Here is a 20,927-nt window from a genome sequence, read left to right on the forward strand (position 1 = left end):
TTCTAAGAAAAAAAGCTATTGCCTTTGCTTATTGACCTCAAGAACATTTTCCAATCCACCAGCAGAAAAGAGAAATTTTCTGCCGTCCATTCCCATTGTAGAGTGTGTACATCTGTAAATATCTCCCTGTAAATATCTCTGGGGAAGGATAGTCCCCAGAGAACCCTTTCACTGCTTTTCAGGCTACTCTAAGGACCTCACAATGGTTCCCCAGAAGTCCTAGTCAAGGTTCTGGCCCCCAAATATTAGGAAAGCAATTCTTATTTGTGGAGAAAGGCAAGAAACATTAAGATCCAAATGATGGGAATGTCAGTTTAAATGATTGACTGCAAGTTTTTAAATTTCTGCAATCTGATTTGGAAGACTACTCTCTTCCTCTCAATTTTTACACGACCAGGCATCATTTCTATGCACTGTGCTTCCTAATGTTCAGAGATATGCCATCTTGGAAGCAAGGAGTTAATACTTCCTTCAAGTCAATGAAGTAGGTTGCACACGGTTTTTGTTTTTTGTTTCTTTCGCACAAACCACTTACAAAATGGACCTTTTAAAAGACTTCATTAAATATTCTTGCTCAACCAAAACAAAATTATTCCTAGGATTATGCTTCCCCCATTTCTCTTTTCATTACTTCCATATGGAATAATGGTGTTTACTCCGTTTGTCTTTGCTTTTGTACTTTCACACACTTTCCAACAGAAGCACTTGAGGCTAGCAGAGAAGGCAGTGCATATGCCTTTAAAAGTTGAGCAGAGGACTTTAGAAGACTTGCCAATCAGTGGTAGCACAGGGAGGAAGTTGGCTGAGCTGAGAGAAGGGCATGTAGCTCAGACCAGAAACCTCTCATCTAAGTACTGGGAGCTCCAAACTCCGGCCTGCTTCTGTCTAGGTAAGAGCTGCCTCTCTTTCTCTCTCATTCTGTCTCATTTGTTTGTTTTAAAGCTAGCAGGGCTGGGGAACATGGGGGTAACAGTGCCCATCTTACAGGGGCATTGCGGGGATCAAATGAGGTAACATGTAAAGCACTTTGCAAGCCTAACAATGCTATGTAAATGTTCATTAGTAGTAGTGATCATTTCTGTCTTCCTAACTTCTCTTCTTCTCCTCTTCATTACAGGGTGTAATGGAAGGGATCCTTACATTGTAGATAAGAGGCATGAAAGACTAGAATTCTAATCACAGCTGTGACACTGAAACCTTTAAATGGCTCAGAAATGTGACTTCTTATTATTGCCTAAGAAACCTCTGGTGCTGAGCTCGTACTTAACTGTAAATCCTAGCTGGGCCAATTCATAGTTTCAAAGAAACAGAAAGGAACCCTAGAAGTTGTCTAATCCAACTACTTCATTTTACAGCTGAGGGAACTGAAGCCTATAAAAGTTTCATGACCAGGTGACACCGTTTCAGTTTTGGTTTTGTACTGCCAATGCCTAGCACAATGCCCTTCACCTAGTAGGCATTTCATAAATATTTAATGATTGATTTGCTCAAGGTTTTACAAGCATGCATGTGTGTGCCTACACATACACACACACACACAGAAGCACTGCCTATCAGAAGTGTTGAGTTTGGGCTCTTGAACTCAATCACTGGCCCCTTTTCAGGCCTCAGGGGGCATCTGTTGCCCTTAGCACTGGCTCCCTGGGGCCAGCCCTGCATTTGGAACTGATTTCCTTTTGGAAAACATTTGGGCAGCAGGGACCAAGGGAAAGTGCCTGGCTGGGGCCCTGGCAGGTTGCCAAGTATGGGGGACAGAAAAAGTAGGGAGAAGAGGCGAAGCTGAGAGGGAGGCATGAGGGATTTCAGGATGCCCTGAAATTTACAGTAGACACAATGAAATTACTTCATATTAACCTTGCACTTTTTGTCTACTCTCTCCTATGTTTATTTAATGGATGATACAGGCATTTACTAGATGCTTACTATTTGCTAGGGGAACCACAGACCAAAATGGAAGTCCTTACCCTTAAGGAGATTATGTTCTATTCTGAAAAAAAAAAACATGTACACAGAACAGTAAATACAAAATATATGCAATGTCATTACTGAGGGTAAGGTAGGGAGAGAACTAGGAGATGAGAATCAGGTAGAAGGAGATATTTGACCTGAGTCTTAAAGGGAACTAAGGGGAAGAGATGAGGATGGAAGACATACAGCCTCTACAAAGGCTTTGTTCTCAATCCTGCCCTTTTTTGATGTCTTTTTGCTTCATTTAGTTGTTGAACACCCTCTCCTAAATATTTTTTCCTCTTTAGGTTTTCATAACAATGTTCTTTCTTGATTCCCTATGTATCTCCTCCTCTTCCTTAGTCTCTTACATAAAAGTATCGCCTACATCACGAGTTCTCATCCTGGATATGCCTCAAATACTCTCCCTAGACCTTATACTCTTTCACCTTTTAAAATGATCATCTTTATTCAGATAATTTTCAGTTCTATATATCCAACCACAGGCTCTCTAAGGCTCAAGTCCCCCACCACCAACTAACTGCCTGTTAAATCTTTCTACCTGTAGGCAATGAAAGTTCAGTCTATCTAAAAACAAAAACCACTATCTTTCCTGACAAACTCACCCTTCTTCCAAACTTCCTTATTTTGGTTGAGGGTACCCAGGCTCAAAATATGTTTTATCCACTGTTCTTCATTCTCATTCATCCCACATATCCAATTAATTACCAAATCTTCCTATTTCTGCCTCTGTCTTTTTTATCCATCTTTTTCCTGACACTCATATGGCTACCCTGCTATTTTATGACTTCATTTACTCTCACCTACACAATTGAAATCTCTTCCTTAATCTTCTCTGCTTTGTTTTCCCCTCTCCAATCAATTTTCTATTCCATGTAAAAGTGAGCTTCCTAAAGTAAAAGAGTGATAATATCACCCTACAGCTGTTAGGCCAGGTCACTCCCTGGAGGGAGGTTAAATAATTTTCTCCATTACGGAATCCCTGAATAATGACAGTGAGGGTGAAAATAGCACACATTCCTAAAGCAATAGGGTTTACAAAGTACTTCCTTCACCATAGCCCAGTGAGGTAGGTCCATTTTATAGATGATGAAACTGAAGCTCAGCACATTTTAGTTTCTTTCCCAATGTAACATAGGTAATAAGTACTGGGGACAGAATTTATATCCAGGTTTCTGACTCTTTAAGTCCAGTGCAATTTCTAGTACACTGCTTTTTTGGTAGAATCACTTAGGAAAATTCATATGTAAAACATCCTAAGCCCTTTTAGGAACTAGAATGGGAAGAGTAGTTCCTAAAATTTGGGGAGAAAACCTGGGCGCTGATTTCTATCAGTTTGGGTTTCTTTTAAAGCCAGAATCCCTTCCTCTACATCTTTGGTTTTGCCTGTTGGTTTCTCTAAATTCAAATTTTACTTTACTCAAAATTTCATTGATGTGAATTGGGTGAAGTGAAACTATGGTAGAAAGCTCAGGGATGTAGACAAAGGTTTTGTGAGGCACCATCAAGGCTCGAGCAGGGGGAAAAATTCCAACAGCAGTGAAATACTCTGCCAAGCCTGACCCTGTGGATTCAGACAATTCTACTTTGTCAAAGAAGCCAGAATAATGGAGGCGGGAGGGAGGCAAGGAGAGGCCAGGCTTATCTTCCTACCCAGGCCAACTTGCCTCTTGGTCAAACAAAGGTTATGTTCTCCTGTTCCTTTACAGGGGGTTGACTGTTTTTGTGTAAATGAGGAACAAATGGCTATAATGCTGAGCTGAATCTCAAATCCTGTAATCCATGTAGGGGTGAGAGAAAGAGGGTGCTGTTTCTGAGGAAAACCTCAACAGAGCTGGAACAGAGAGTTAAAAGTCTTTGCCTGTGTTAGGGACTAAACACGTGTTATCATGTAGTCTCTCAGGTTTTAAGAACATGTGATGGAGCCTATGGTATAGTTCTTTGCATTACAAGAAGATATTGATCCTAAGAATTACCAACAATTAGCCAAAATGAAAACTAACCTCCTTCCAAATTATTTATGTTCTATTTACAAAATGCATACCAGAAATCTAGAAAATACCCATTCATTCAGTTTGTCATTACTAATTGCAGGGCCTTGAGCAAATCACTTCTCTCAGAACTTCAATGTTTTCATTTGTAAAAACAAGTGGGTTGGACAGATGATGTCCAAATCCTTTCCACCTCTAGTGTTTTCTGCTTCTTTCATCTGCTGTCAATAGCTCAGAGGATTCTGGAGATTCCAACCAAATCTGAGTTTAAAGACAGAGCGAGGGGATTGAGACAAATCACAAAATTCAAGAATTTTAGAGATGTTGCTAGGTAATTCAACCAATACCTGAAAAAGGAATCCTCACTATAACATGCCTTGACAAATGCCCCTCCAGGCTCTGCTTGAAGAACTCCAAGGAAGGGGAATCTATTGCCTGGAGAAGTAGTTCATTCTACTTTGGGACCACCCTAATTATTAGGAACTTTTTGATATCAAATCTAAACCTACCTCTTTTATAATTTCCCCCATTTCTCCTGGTTCTGCTTTCTAATGTCAAATGGAATCAGTTGATTAGAAAATACTAAATTGTTTTTTTTTCATGTAATTGAGGAAAAAAGTAGTAATTTTTTTAAAAGAACATATTTAAGTGCCAATTATATCCCAGGCACTGTGCCAGATAATAGGAGACACAAAAACAAAAATGAAACATGCTTTGACCTCAAGAATATTGAGGGAAAAACAACGTGTAAACATATGAGTATTTTCAAAATAAATGTAATTTATGTCCAGGGAGAAAAACCAGCAATTAGGGAGATGAGGGGAGGATTCATTTAAGAGATGATATGGGAGCTAAGATTTGAACAAGGAATCCCAAAAGGTGGGCTTGGGGAGAATGTATGTTCTAAACATGAAGGCAAAGGTATGGAGACAGGAGATATGTCACATGATAAAGCTAGCAAGAATGCCATAGGATGTATGCAGAGAAGTAATTAATTATAATAAGTCTGGAAAGAGAGAATCAAGAGTTGTCACAGTGTATATAGTATGAGGATGGTGAGGGGTTGGAGGTTTCAAACTTGGGTGACCAGAAGGATGGTATTGTCTTCAACACAAATAGGCTATTTCTGAAGAAGAGTAGGTTTTAGAGGCAGGGTGATGAATTCTCTTTTGTACATGTTGAGTTTGAGCTAGCTATGGAACATTCAGTAGATAGTTGGTGATGTGGAGAGAGACTAGAGCTAAACACAAACAGCCAGGAGTATTCTACGAAGCGATGACAATTGAATCCCTGGGAAAAGACACATTCTTTCATTGTAGATTGTAGAGAAGAAGGACTAGGACAGAACTGGGGGGAACAATCACAATTGGAATGGGGCATGATACAGATGATGATCAAGTAAGGGACAAAGAGGAGTTAAACAAATCAGAGGAGAAACAAGAAGAAATAGTCCCAACAACCCAGAGAAAGTCTATGCAGGAAAATGTGGTCAATAGTGGTCTCTTGCTACAGAGAGATCAGGAAGCCTGTGGCCCCACGAAAAAGACTATTGGTCAATTAATGGTAATTATCGATAGTTGGTAATAATCTTTGAGTGTGCACTCTCACTTGCTTTCTTATCAACCCCATTTTCTCCGATAGAGGATATCACTGGTCTCTGAACCACCCAGCAAGATGATGACCGGTTACTGCCCTCCCTCTTCCCCACCCCCATTGCTAGAGCATCTGTTTTCACTGATATAGTATTTGCTCAAACCACAGCTCTCTCCAACTCCTCAAATTTTACCATTTGGTTAGCCCACACCTACAGGGTTGTATGGTAGGATTGATCCAGAGCTAAAGCCTGAAGCCACTTATGTAGGGTTCTGCCCAGAAGAAGGGATGTAATTGCTTCTGAGAAAAGCTGGGTATGGCCTTGGGAATGGAAAGGGTGAAGAAGGCATAAAACCAAACTATAAAATTTATTTCTTTTAGGAACTTGACTTCTTCATGGAGGGGTGAAAGGGTGGGGGAAATGCGGCACATCTCTATAGCTGTTCCTGACCTTCTCAGTGCTGTAGATCTGGTAGCCCTGACCCTGGGTGAATGGTATGGGCTATCAGCCCTGTCAGTGTTTTTTGTTGCTTTTCCCCTCTATTCCTATAGCTGAGACTAGTCAGAAGTAGTTTGCTTTCACTTAGGAAGGAGTCTACTATATTTTCAGCATCTTTCCCCAGAGCTGCCTGAACCTTCCTTTATACTTCACATTCCAAAGGAATTCATCTTAATTTTGCCAAATGTAAAATAACTTCTCCATTTCTGCCACCCAAAAAAGGATAAATAGCTTTCTCTGACTGGGGGATCTAATAAATGTAGTTGATTTTATAAAGCATATTCCCAGAGAGCTCCTCAACTATGGGGAACAGCTCAGCACTGAATAGACCTCCAGGTCTCAGGAACTCTAGAGACTTCTAGGTTTCTGTTTGGACTTCTCTTAAAGTCATTTCAGGAGGTTTGTTTATTCCCTGCTTCCTCAAGAGAGGGAGAAAATGACTAATTTTTCCTGGAGCTGTAATAAGATACTCTGAATCTTCCTTTTTCTTTCTTTTTTTTTGTGGAGTAAAAATTGAAATTCAGCAATAAAACTTCATTTTCATGTATCCATTTAAAATACCAGTAAGAAACAGAAATTAAAAGCAAAAAGATAGGAAAACAGGAGGCAAAACCATACTGATTTGTTGAGGACATGGTGACCCACTTAGAAAATCCTAAGGTTGGGATTCTTAACCTGGAGACTATAAATGTTTTTTAAAAAAAACGCTTACCTTCCATCTTCAAATCAATAGTGTGTATTGGTTCTAAGGCAGAAGAATGGTAAAGGCGAGGCAATGGAGGTCAAATGACTTGCTCAGGGTCACACAGCTAGGAAGTGTCTAAAGCCAGATTTGAACCCAGGATCTCTGGGCTTAGCACTCAATCCACTGAGCCACCCAGTTGCTCCCTATTGTTTTTCACTAAATTAATTTCAGAACTGTATTTATGTACTATTTTTATTTCATAATTTGTTTTTTAATTTAAACATTTTATAACTTTATTTATGTACCTTTGTAATCCTATTCTTGACGTTTTTTGTATTTAAAAACATTATTCTGAGGAGTCTATATGCTTCACCAAACTGCTAAAGTAATCTGTGATATAAACCTGGCAATGAAATCTCTAAATCAAAGGGTACTGACATTTTAGTCATTTTATTTGCACAATTCCAAATAGCTTCCCCAAATGACTATACTCATTCATAACTCTACCAAATAATGCACTAGTGTTCCTATCTTTGCACAACCCTTCCAATATTGACTATCCCTATCTTTTATCATTTTTATCAGTTTTCAGTGTATAACAACCAAGAGTGTTGTTGATAGAACTGTGAACAAGCCCAATAATTCTGGAAAGTTGTGAAGAGTAAATCAAACTTTCTTTGTCTATCAACCAGCAACTTTTAAATTAATCAATCAAAAACTTAAGCACCCCTACTTAACATTAAGTAAGAGAATTCAAGAGTCACTTGCTAGAGTGGGTGAAAACTCCTGAGGCCACTGCCCTGCCCCTAGGCAGTGCTAGCTAAATTGAAAGACTGTTATTGGTTCCCCTAAATTGGGGAAGGGACAGGAAGTGACATGGAGAAAGGACCTCAAAAAGTCCTGAACTTCCTGTCCAACAGACTTTGCCTTTTGGACTTGGCTTTTGGACGTCTTTGGAAGTGGCTCCTTGGGATTTCGTGTTGGTGAGCTGGACTGAAGAAGGAGACTCTTTCCCTGGATTCTGTGTCAGCTTGCTGGGTGAGTAGCTGGCCTTCCTTTCCTGGCTTCTGAAAAGAGATTGGTTCCAGAGAGGCCTTCCTTTCCTGGAGGAGGCTGCTTTGGTAGAACCCTTGCTGAAGACACCACTGGGTCCTCTGGTGAAGGTTACCAAGCCCTGCCAGGGCTGAGCTGAACACCGTTACAGAACAGAACTTAGGGTGGTAGGCTAGATATTTCTCTACTGTCTTCTTACATTTTTTCACTTTCACTCTTTCTACCTCTTTTGTAAATAAAGCTACTAAAAGTCATTTTGACTTAAGCTATATTATTTTTAAAATCGGCGATCACAATATTACTTTGGAACTTTCATATTAGCATAAAAGACTAAATTTTATATTTGTTCAAAAGCAAATTGGAACCATATGAAGAATCAATCAACATATTGATACCACTTGACTCAAAAGATTGCCCTATTAAGGCATGCTAACCAAGAAGATTAACAACAAAAAATCTTATATACCCCAAATAGTCACTTTCTGTAGTTGCAAAGAACTAGAAACAAAGTATATGCCCATCTACTGGGAAATGGCCATACAACATGAGATGAAACACTAATTGTCCTGTAAAGAAATTATGAATACAGTGAACACAAATAGAGGAAGATTTCTTTGTAGAAATGGGGACTATGTGTATGGAACACTACATATAATGTCAAACTCCTTTGATATGTTGGTTAGTCCTACAGAACTCCCCACTTCTAACATTAATTTTTTAAAAAATTTGTTAAAAGGAATGACTCTGAGAGGGATGGAGCGAGAGATACATTAAGAAACATACAAAAATCAATAACATTTAGAAATATAGTTACTTCTAATCATTTCATATTCTCCATTTGCGTCATCTTCTTTACTGTTTGTACTGGGAGAAAAATGAGTAATTCTATTTCAAATTATAATTCACATCACCTATGTATGATAAGTAGGCATTTCACAAGTAGCGGAAGAATCAAGGGTCTCAAGTTGCCATGGTGGTGGTCTGTCAACTCTATATTATTATATTAGGAAGTATAATATTCCTATTTCATGGGCTGGTCTCAGTAGGAACTGAAACCTCTGGGTCAGAAACCACATGGGTTCCTGGTGAGGTCCCTTAACTTGGTCCCTTGATCCATTAGCTGCTCCTTCCCTTTTATTTTACCTTTCCTGAGAATCAAGAGCTCCCTTTCTAATTTCTAAATGCTTTGGTCCAGTTCACTTTCAATCTTATTATACTGGCAGTCCAACTTAGGAGAAAGGTCAAACATTAATAAAGGAATGCTAACCTACTCATTCAGGTAGCCTTCTTCAGCACCCACTGAGCTAAACAGAACAGACTTTCAAATCCCTAAACACAGTTAACATGCATCTCTGGATTTTCTCTTCTCCAGGTTAACCTCTTCACTCAGTTAATTCAACTTATTCCAAAATGTTCAGAGCTTAAGGCCTTTCACCATCCTAGTTGCTCTCCTGTGGATCTTCAAATTTGCCAATGACCTTCCCAAAACCTGTTGTTTTGAAGTGAACACAGTAGTCCTGGCGAAGTACTCCGAGATTATTACCTCCTTATTCCTGAAAGCTATGCATCTCAATGCAGTCCAAGATTACATTAGCTTTTTTGGCCACCACATCATCATTGCTGCAGTCCTTTGAAACACCCACTACTTTTTCATACTGCTGCCTGATCATTCTTGGAGTGTCTTGCTTTAGCTAAGGAGGGATTCCTTGTTACTTCGATTTGTGATTTAGTGCCTGGCTCTGGCTCTCCTTGGTGAGAGTAGGAAGATTTGTTCATGAAGGTGCAGTAGCCAAAGGTTCTAGGCACAGCATTGGTAAATTCTCTCTGGTTTAAGGGGAAGCTCATTAATTGGGGAGTGGCTGAACAAGTTGTGGCATATGATTGTAATGGAATAGAGCTATAAGAAATGATGAGCAGAAGGATTTCAGAAAAACCTGGAAAGACTTAACATAACCTGATGCAGAGTGAAGTGAGCGGAATACAAAGAACATTATACACAGTAACAGCAATACTGTATGATAAACAACTGACAAAGATATTCTCAGCAATGCAATGATCCAAGATAATCCCAAAAGACTCATGATGAAAAATACTATCTCCAGAGAAAGAACTGATGGAGTCTGAATACATGTCAAAGCATACCATTTTCATTCCATTTTCTTTTTCTTTTTTTGGGGGGGGTAAAGATATTTTATTTTACCAATTACATGAAATAACAATTTCCCACATAAGTTTTCTGATGTTATATGATCTAAATTGTCTTCTTCCCTCCCTTCCCTCCCCCTTTCCAGAGCTGGTAAGCAATTTGATCTGGGTTATATATGTATTATCAATCAAAACATATTTCCATACTGTTCATTTTTGTAAGAGAAGAATCATTTAAAACCAAGACCCCCAAATGAACTTAAGGGAAAAATTATATATTTTGGTCTGAAGTCTAACCCCAACAGTTCTTCCTATGGAGGTGGATAGCATTCTTTGTCATAAATCACTTAGAATTGTCCTAGATCATTGAATTGCTGAGAGTAGCTAAGTCTTTCACAACTGATCATTTCACGATACTGCTGTTACTGTGTACAATGTTCTCCTGGTTCTGCTTATTTTACTCTGCATCAGTTCATATAATTCTTTCAAGCTCTTTCTCCAGTTATCCTACTCATTATTTCTTATATCACAATAATATTCCATCACCTCCATCACCATAATATACTACAATTTATTTAGTCTTTCCCCAATTTATGGATATTCCTTCAATTTCCAATTCTTTGACACCACAAAAAGAGCTGCTATAAATATTTTTGTACAAGTAAGCCCTCCCCTACCCTTTTTTGTTATCTCTTTGGGATACAGGCTTAGTAGTGGTATTACTAGATCAAAGGATTTACATTGTTTTATAGGTGTTTGGGATTAGCTCCAAATTGCCTTCCAGAACAGTTGAATCAGTTCATAGGTCCACCAACAATGTATTAGTGTCCTAGTTTTGCCACATCCCCTCCAACATTTCTCACTTTCCTTTACTGTCAATTGACTAATCTGATAGATATGAGGTGGTACCTCAGAGTTGTTTTACTTTACATTTCTCTAATCAAATCATTCCATTTGCTTCATGGATTTTTAAAAAATCTCCCTTCTTACACAATATTACAAATAAGGAAATATGTTTTAAATAATTGTACATTTTAAACCAATATAACATTTTTACTGTGTCTAGGAGAAAGGAGAGGGGAGAAGGATGGAGAGAATGTCAGAAAAATAATGCCAAAAATTGCTTTTCATGTAAGTGAGAAAAAATAAAACATTACTGAAGAAAAAAAAATATTAACATTTTTTTACATGTAATTGAAAAAAATGTTTTTTAATGAAAAAAATACTCGGTTTAATTGGTTAAAATGAGGAGAGGAGTTCCCTATTGCTCAAAGTTGAGACTCTCTGCTTTTATTTTGGAGTCTTAAATCTCAGTACCATGTTCTTAATATATGGGTGACTGGCCGGGATCCTCGTCCAAGCCTTAGTAAACATTTGTGGGTATAGTAGGATACAGGATACCTTCCTGTTTTTTTTGGAGGGGGGCAAAATGGTACAATATTATTTTATTTTTCCAATTACATGTAAAAACAATTTTTAACATTCATTATTTGTTTTGTTTTAAAACCCTCACTTTCCAACTTAGAATCAATAAATGATTTGACCAGGGTCACACAACTAGGAAATGTGTGAGACTAGATGTGAACCCAGGCCCTCCTGTCTCCAGACCTGACTTTCTTGATTTGACCAGTGTCACACAACTAGGAAATGTGTGAGACTAGATGTGAACCCAGGCCCTCCTGTCTCCAGACCTGACTTTCTATCCACTGAGCCACCTAACCACCTTTTTTAACATTCATTTTCTAACATGTTGAATTCCAAATTCTCTCCTTCCCTTCCTCCTTTTCCCCATGCCTGAGACATCTTCAAAGGACTCATGACAACAAATGTTATCCAACTCTAGAGAAGGAATTAATGGAGTAAGAATGCAGACTGAAGCATACCATTTTTCACTTTATTTTTTTCATGTTTTTTACATGTCTTCTTCCACAACATGATAAATATGGAAATATGTTTTATATGATCACAAATGTATGACCTATATCAAATTGCTCAAAGTTGAGACTTTCTGCTTTTGTTTTGGAGTCTTAAATCTTAGTACCATGCTCTTAACAATACATGGGTGACTAGCCAGGATCCCAGTCCAAGCCTTAGTAAACATTTGTAGGTAACAAATTTGTTTTCATCTTCAGTCTTTTCCTTTCCCATTCTGATCTGACTTGCCCTTTATGACATAGCCTCCTGGCCACCTATTTATGCTCTGGTTTCTCTCTTCTTGGTGGACACTGCTGGCTTTATTTATCTTATCTGGTGGGGAAATCTCGTCCTGCCTTTGGTTGGAGGCCTATCTGGCTGAACAGTCTCTGGCAAGAGGCCACTTGAAACAGCTTGGAGATTTTTTCTTTGTTAGGCTGACCAGATGATCTTATTCTCCCTCTTTCTCCAACTTTTACTAATACATAATTATAATTTAATATGTAGTCTCCAAGAAAATTTTGTTATCCTATCTTCTTAATTCTTTACAGTTTGACTTTTCACTTCATCATCAACTGAAGTTTCTCCAAAGTGACCAATAATCTCTCGACTGCAAAACGTAATAACCATTTCCTCATCCTCATGCCTTTTGAACAAGCTGCATTCTTTGGCATTGTTGATCATTCTCTTCTACTTGACATCTTCTTCCTTCTAGGTTTTTGTGATCTTATTCTATCCTGGTTTCCCTCCTATTTATGTACCTACTTTACCAATCCGTCTCAGTATCCATTGCTGCTGTATGTTCATTCAGGTCATAATTCTATGTATTCCCCTAGTATTCTGTTCTGGACCTGCTTCTCTTTTTTCTATATACTGTCTTATTTGGTGATCTCATTGACTCCCATGGATTCAATTATTATCTCTATGCTGATGATTTTAAAATCAATTTATACAGCTCTCTGCTGACCTCTAATCTCCTATCTCCAACTACTTATTGGACATCTTGAACTAGATCTCCCATAAACATGTTAAACTCAACATGTCTAAAACTTTTCTTTCTTCCAAATTCCTCTCCTTTTCGTAACTTCATTACAGTCTATATGGCCATTTTTCAGTCACCTAGGCTTGAAATTTTGGTGTCATCCTTTAACTCCTCTCCTCCCCCTCTCTCTCCCTCCCTCTCCCATATCAGCTGTCAAGTCCTGTAACATTTCTCATATATGTACTCATCTGTTTTGATCCTGCTTGGTGCAGACACTAATGACTTCACCCCTCAAATATTTAATAGTTTGCTAATTGGTCTCAATGCCTCAGGTCTCCATTTACTCTTATGATTTTTCCACTCAACTGTGAAATTGATCTTTCTACAGTATAGGTCTGACCATGTCACCCCTTTGTTTTTTTATCTTTTTGTCCTATAAGATACATTTCCATATTGATCACTGTTGTAAAAGCACACTCATACTTAACCAAAACCCCAAAACAAAACCATAAATACACTGATGTGAAAGATGACTCCAACAGTTCTTTCTCTGGAGGTGGACAGCATTCTCTGTCATACATCTTTCAGGATTTCACCCCTTGCTTAACAAATCCCAGTGACTCCCTTTCATCTCTAGGATGAAACACAAATTCCTCTGAAAGTTTCTCAAAGTCCTTCATTATTTGGCCTCTTCCTATCTTTCTAGTCTTTTTAAACTTTATTTATCACCCTCTTCCTCACCCTCCACTGAATTCTGAAATTCAGTGTCTCTGAACTCCTGGCTGTTCCTCATAGAAGACATTTCATTTCTTGACTGGAGGCATTTATAATGAACATTCCTCATGCCTGGATTCTCTTCCTCCCCATCTCTGGCTCCAAACTTCCTAACTTCCTTCAGATTCCAGGTAAAATCCTTTCCCCAATCCCTTTAATGCTAATGTCTTCCCTCTATTATTCTCTTCATTTTTTCCTGTTTGTACCTTGTTATTTGCATGCTGTCTACTTCATTAAATTGTAAACTCCTTAACAGCAAGGATTGTCTTTTGTTTTCATTTTATCCCCAGTGTTTAGCACTACACCAGGCACTGATAAGGCCTGAGCAATTAGAAGTTTATTGACTGACTCACATGCAATTGGAGTTTTACAACATGAATTTGAGTGATTTCAGATTCAAACTCAGCCATCATTGCAAAGAAATTATCACTGAGCTCATGATTGACAAGAGAAAGGATATGTCAAAAGAAAAAAAGTCCAAGGGAGAACTTTAGAGGATATCTACACTTATGGATAGAGACATGTATAATAATCTAGTAAAGAAGTCTTAGGAGGCATGATCAGACATGAAAGAGAAGAATCAGAGAAGTGTTGTAAAAACTAAGTGAGGAAAGAACATTAAAGAGAAGAGTGGTCAGCAATCAAATGATGCAGAAATGGTGATGAATGATAAAAGGTCAGAGGATTTAGCAATTAAGAGATCATTATAATTGAAGAGATTAATTTTAGCTAAGTGGTGAGATCATAAGTCAGCTTGTAAGAGGTTGAGAAGTTATTGGGAGGAAAAGCAGAATAAATAAGGAATGTAAGAGTCCAGTTGTTAAAAGGAGGAGAAAGATAGGATGATAGCTAATGGGAATGGCAGGGATAAGTGAACATTATAGTAAAGATGGGTCAGCCTACATATTTTGTAGGCAGTAGAGTAGGAGTCAGTACACAGAGAGAGATTGAAGATTAAAGAAATAAAGGGGATTATTAATAGGTTAAGCTATCAGAGGAAAAAAGAGGGGATCTAATAAAAAATACAGGTACAAGGAATGGCACTGACCAGGACAAAGAGAAAAACGAGGCCAGAGCATGGGTAATAGACTGGGAAAGGGGAGAGACATGTAGGAATTGGAGGTCACAGGGAAGATAAAAAATAAGTTTTGGGGTGAGCATCAAGGTACCTCAGTGGAAAGAGAGCCAGTTCTAGAAACAGGAAGTCAGTCCTGGGTTCAAATGTGACCTCAAACACTTCCTGTAACTTTGGGGCAAGTCACTTAACCTTAACTGCCTACTCCTTACCACTCACAGATACATAGTATTGATTTTAAGATGGAAGGAAAGGTTTTTTTTTTTTTAATAGGTTTAGGAAGACTGAGGCACAGGGAGAAAGAAAATGATTGGAGGTTGTGGTCAGATAGAAAAATCTCAGAGATCTGAACTTTGGAGGTAGGGCATTTCAGGGTAATGGTGGAATCATCCTTGTGTTAACTAAGGTATGTATAATAGAGATTTCAGGTTGTAGAAAATGAGGAAGTTAATGAATTCAGTAGCCAGAGTATTTGAGGGAGCTTCAACTTGTATTTTGAAGTTACTTTTATATGAGGGCAGAGTTGGAGTGGAGGGAAAAATCTAATTCCTTGAGGAAGGAGGGAGAATGACAGAGTGTTTTACATGTATGGAGAGAAACTCAAAGGAGGAGAGGGTGATGATCTGGAAGTGGTGATTGAGGAGCAAGGAGTATGCCTACTCCTCTTGTAACTGTATATGAATAGTACAAAATGAAGATTTTATTTTATTCTTTTTGTAAAATAAAAAGAGTTAGATAAATGAGTTTATTTTAATAAAATTGAGCCAACTTTTTCCACTAAGCATAAATTAGGGATTAAGGGTGATGGAGTGGCTGGTATCATGTTTGCTCCTAAGAAAATACTGAGAATTGGCCATTATATAATCAGTAGTTTTCAGTACCTAAATTCAAAGAGTTCTGAGATTCAGAAGACAGGAATTCTAGTCCCAAACCTGCTGCTAACCCACTATATGGCCTTAGGCATTGCTTCTCTAAGCCCCAGTTTTCCTTTTTTAAAATGAAAAAGTTGACATAATGATCCTTGTAACTCTAACCTTCCACAGTCTAAGGAAGGAACTTTTCAGTTTTAATATCCTATGATTATAATAAAAATCATTCTAGGATTCTTTACATTTCCAGTGTTTTTCTCCATGAAAAGTTCATATAATCCTAGCCAAAGATTGTACTGGCAAATTCAGTTGATTTCCATCATATTACCAGTCATCCTGACTTTTATTTTGCCATTGGACTTCTGTGATTCTGGAAGAGGGAGTGAGGAGATGACTTTGGGCAATTCTACCTCACTCAAAATACAATTTATGCGTTAGTCAAAAGACATCAGCCAGTGATGTAATTTTGGTCCTCTTTGAGTATGGCAGACAACAACTGATTATTATAATAATAACAATAGCTAACATTAAATAACATGTTTACTCCATGCCGGGCACTGTGCTCAGCACTTAACAATTATCTCATTTGATCATCACAACAACCCTAGGAAGCAGTACTGTTACATAGAGAAGTTAAGTGATTTGCTCAGGGTCTAAGAGCTAATGAGTTTCTGGGGCTAAATTTGAGCTCAGGTCTTCCTGACTTCCTGGTGCTCTATCTATTGCACTACAAAGTATAAAATAATTACTGCTTTTAAAAAAGTTGGGACTTTGTACAAAATGCTTCAAATACATGATCTAATTTAAGTCTCCCAATAACCCTCTGTGGTAGAAGCAACATGACATTGTAGATGGAGAGCTGATCTTGGAGTTAGAAGAGCTGAGTTCGAGTTCTGGTTCTGACACATGCTGGTTGTGTCACTCTGGGCAAATTAAAATGCCCCCTACAATGCTCTAAGACAATAAATTACAAAGAAAGTGTGATTTGTTAAGTGAATTTCCTCACCAGGCAATTCAAACAATATAATAATGAAATTCTAGATAGTCTCCTGAAGAGATGTTGTTATTAATCCTATTTTTATAGATGAAGAAAGATAGAGTCAGATAGTGGTTTAGTTACATACTTGCCTATGTGGAATCTGGAAGCTAGTATCAGAACTGGTAATTATTGCCTTTAGAAGATCTTCAATTCAGAATATATCTATAGTTAGGAATTACACTAATAGAATCATAATGACTTGGGCATTATCAGTCAATCAATTAAGTCAATCTATTAGTATACAACTACTTTGTGCCTATGCTAAAGAAAGACAAAACCAAACAGTTCATGTTCTTAAAGCATTTACAGTCTAATAGGGAAAACAACATGCAAACTGTATATAAACAAAATACAGATGGGGTGAATTGGCTATTGCCAACAAAGGGAAGGCAGTGGGATTAAGGAGGTGAGGAAAGACTTTGTATAAGGTGAGATGTTAATTGTGACTTGAAAGAAGTCAAAAGACAGATATGAGAAAGGAGAGAAAATTCTAGGCATGTGGAATGGCCAGTGAATATGCCTGGAGTTAATAGGAATTTCTAGTGCAAGAACATTAGAAAGGACAGAAACTTGAGGTTGGAGATAGTAGGTTGGTGAGTAATGGTAGGGAGGGCTTTGACTACCAAACAGATGATTTCATACTTGATCCTGGAGGTAATAGGAAGCCACTCAAGCTTACTGAGTGGTTGGTAACATGATTAGACTTACATTTTAGGAAGATTAATTTCACAGTTGACTGGAGGATTGGCCTGGAATAGAGGGAGACTTGACATAAGACTCAACCAGAAAACTTGAATTGAAATAGTTCATTGATATTGAAATAGTTCAGGGGTGAGGCAATGAGGGCCTGCACCAGAGTGGTGGTAGTGCCAGAGAAGAGAAGATATCTATGAGAGCTGTTTATAGGATTTGGCAGCAGCTTGGACAGGAGGAGAGAGACTGAGTTGTTAAGGATGACTGACACCTAGGTTGAGAGCCCAAGGGACTGAGAGGTATTTTCAACAGTACTAGGAAGGTTAAGAAGAAAGGTAGACTTGGTAGAATGAGTTCAGTTTTGGATATGTTGAGTTTAAAAGTCTATACGCTATTGATAGATATTTTTCAGATGTCCAGGAAGCAGTTGGAAATGAGAGACTAAAGGTTAGTAGAGAGGTTGGAGTTCATTATGTAGGTCAGCAAAGAAATGAGAATTGAATCCTTGGGAGTTCTAGGGATTGTACCACATGAACGATTTGCATCAAGCAAAGTAGCATGGAGGGAGAAGAGAAGGGTGCCACCACTATAGTCCAAGCAAACACATATTTATCAAGGTGACTTGGATGCAGATCCAAAAAAGGAAATGCTCAGACAGATAGGAGGGAGAACCAGGATAAGATAGTGTCATTAAAACATAGAGAGAGGATAGTAGTAAGGAGAAGAGGCTGATGGGCAGTTTCAAAAGAATTCAAGAAAGATGAAGATTGAGAAAAGGCCATCAGATTTGGTAATAAGAAACTATTAGTAACTTTGGAAAAAGCAGTTTCAGTTTAATAATGAAGTAAGAAGCCAGATTGCAGAGTTAAGATTAGAGGAAAGGAAATGGTAGTACTGATTGTAGATGGCTTTCTCAAGGAATTTAGCTATGAATAGGAGGAGACATATGGGACAATAGCCATCAAGAATGGATAGATCAAATGAGGATTTTTATTAAGTTTCTACTACATGCTAGTCACTGGACTAGGTACTAGGGATACAAAGAACAAAAGAGGAAGAAGAAGAAGAAGAAGAAGAAGAAGAAGAAGAAGAAGAAGAAGAAGAAGAAGAAGAAGAAGAAGAAGAAGAAGAAGAAGAAGAAGAAGAAGAAGAAGAAGAAGAAGAAGAAGAAGAAGAAGAAGAAGAAGAGGAAGAGGAAGAGGAAGAGGAAGAGGAAGAAGAAATCCTTGCCTCTAGAAGAAGCTCATATTCTATTGGTAGTGACACTAAAAAAAAGTTTATACAAAATAAATACAAGAAACAGTGGTGGCTTTTACAGGAGAAGTGATGGACAAACACAAGTCCTATATGAAAAAAGAAGAGTTAGGGGAAGAGTTCACCCATGTACAACTTCAAAGAAAGGTTTAGAGCCAGGCAGTCCCTGTGCCTTCATTTATTTTTATTTTTTAATTTTTTTGATGATTTATATTATTTTATTTTATTTTATTTGGATTGGGTTCAGATACTTTATTTTTTTTTTGAAAATTCTATTTAGTCAATTTAGAACACTATTCCTTGGTTACAAGAATCATATTATTTCCCTCCCTCCCCTGCCCCCAACCCTTCCCATGGCTGATGTGTAATTCCACTGGTTTTACATGTGTCCTTGATCAGAAACTGTTTCCATGTTGTTGATGTTTAAACTAGGATGATCATTTAGAGTCTACATCCCAGGTCATATCCCTTTTGACCCATGTAAGCAAGCAGTTGTTTTCTTTGGTATTTCTAGTCCCACAGTTTTCCCTCTGAATGTGGATAGTGTTCTTTCTCCTATATTCCTCCAGATTGTTCAGGATCAATGCATTACCACTAATGGAGAAGTCCATTACATACCATTGTACCACAGTGTATCAGTCCCTGTGTACAATGTTCTCCTGGTTCTGCTCCTTTCGTTCTGCATCAATTCCTGGAGGAGGTTCCAGTTCCTGTGGAACTCCTCAAGTTCATTATTCCTTTGAGCACAATGGTATTCCATCACCAACATATACCATAATTTGCTCAGCCATTCCCCAATTGAAGGGCATCCCCTCATTTTCCAATTTTTTGCCACCACAAGGAGCGCAACTATGAATATTCTTGTATAGGTCTTTTTCCTTATTATCTCTTTGGGGTACAAACCCAGAAGTGCTATGGCTGGATCAAAGGGCAGACAGCCTTTTAGCACCCTTTGGGAATAGTTCCAGATTGTGCTCCAGAATGGTTGGATCAATTCACAACTCCACCAGCAATGCGTTAATGTCCCAACTTTGCCACAACCCCTCTAACATTCATTACTTTCCATTGCTGTCATGTTAGCCAATCTGCTAGGTGTGAGGTGATACCTCAGAGTTGTTTTGCTTAGCATCTCTCTTGATTATACGAGATTTAGAACACTTTTTCATGTGCTGATTAATAGTTTTGATTTCCTTGACTGAAAATTGCCTATTCATGTCCCTTGCCCATTTTTCAATTGGAGAAAGGCTTGATTTTTTTTACAATTGATTTAGCTCTTTGTAAATTTGAGTAATTAAACCTTTGTCTGAGGTTTTTATGAGGATTGTTTCCCAATTTGTTGCTTTCCTTCTGATTTTGGTTACATTAGATTTGTTTGTACAAACCTTTTTAATTTGATGTAGTCCAAATTATTTATTTTGCATTTCATGACTCTTTCTAAGTCTTGCTTGGTTTTAAAATCTTTCCCTTCCCCAAAATTTGACATGTATACTATTCTGTGTTCACCTAATTTACTTAGAGTTTCCTTCTTTATATTCAAGTTATTCACCCATTCTGAGTTTATCTTGCTGAATGGTGTGAGATGTTGATCCAAACCTAATCTCTCCCATACAGTCTTCCACTTTTCCCAGCAGTTTTTATCAAATAGAGGATTTTTGTCCCAAAAGCTGGAATCTTTGGGCTTATCATAGACTGTCTTACTGAGGTCACTTACCCCAAGTCTATTCCACTGATCCTCCTTTCTGTCTCTTAGCCATATTATTTTGATGACCACGGCTTTATAGTATAGCTTGAGATCTGTGACTGCAAGGCTACTTTCCTTCACATTTTTTTTTCATGATTTCCCGGGATATCCTTGATCTTTTGTTCTTCCAAATGAATTTGTTATGTTTTTTTCTAATCCAGTAAAAAAGTTTGTGGTAGTTCAATGGGTATAGCACTAAATAAGTAAATTAATTTGGGTAGGATTGTCACTTATGTGGCTTTTCCATGAAAGGCGTGTTGGTTATATACGTAGCAGGTAGAGCAGGCTGAACACACTTTAGAGGCTATGGTAGTTATACTAGGGGCTATCCTTACTCTCTTAACAGAGTCCACAATGCTCTGGGTACCAAAGTGACCATTTTTATGAACAGATGGACAAATTTGGTGATAGAAACTTCTAGGGAGCAGGGGTTTTCCTTCAGATGGCATCCATACTCCATTAATCTGTTTTGCTTTGAATTTTTGTTTCCATATTTCCACTTCCTTTTCATTTTAGGAAAGTGATAAATTTAAGTCATCAGTGGTTGTTAATGTTAAAATTAATTCAGGCCCTTCTATGGCTGCTAGCTTTGCAGCAGTATCTGCTCGGTCATTTCCCCTAGAGACAGGGTCAGTGCCACTTGTATGGGCAG

The 20,927-nt window shown here is 38.1% G+C and overlaps 1 protein-coding gene across 5 annotated transcripts in view; it reads left to right on the top strand.

The window, feature by feature from the left end:
• The first annotated feature begins 604 nt into the window (after positions 1 to 604).
• The window catches only part of TIFAB (TIFA inhibitor), a 126,627-nt gene continuing 106,304 nt past the window's right edge, over positions 605 to 20,927 (top strand). For 2 of the 5 annotated variants that reach the window (XR_008915044.1, XR_008915043.1), the window contains exons 1-2: positions 605 to 889; positions 7,657 to 7,774. The gene's annotated coding sequence lies outside the window, so the exon portion shown is untranslated. The remainder of the gene's footprint in view (positions 890 to 7,656; positions 7,775 to 20,927) is intronic. The other 3 variants (XR_008915041.1, XR_008915042.1, XM_056811100.1) reach the window with 2 other exon arrangements.

This window comes from Monodelphis domestica, chromosome 1 (genome assembly GCF_027887165.1).
Source record: "Monodelphis domestica isolate mMonDom1 chromosome 1, mMonDom1.pri, whole genome shotgun sequence".
Classification (NCBI taxonomy): Eukaryota; Metazoa; Chordata; class Mammalia; order Didelphimorphia; family Didelphidae; genus Monodelphis; species Monodelphis domestica.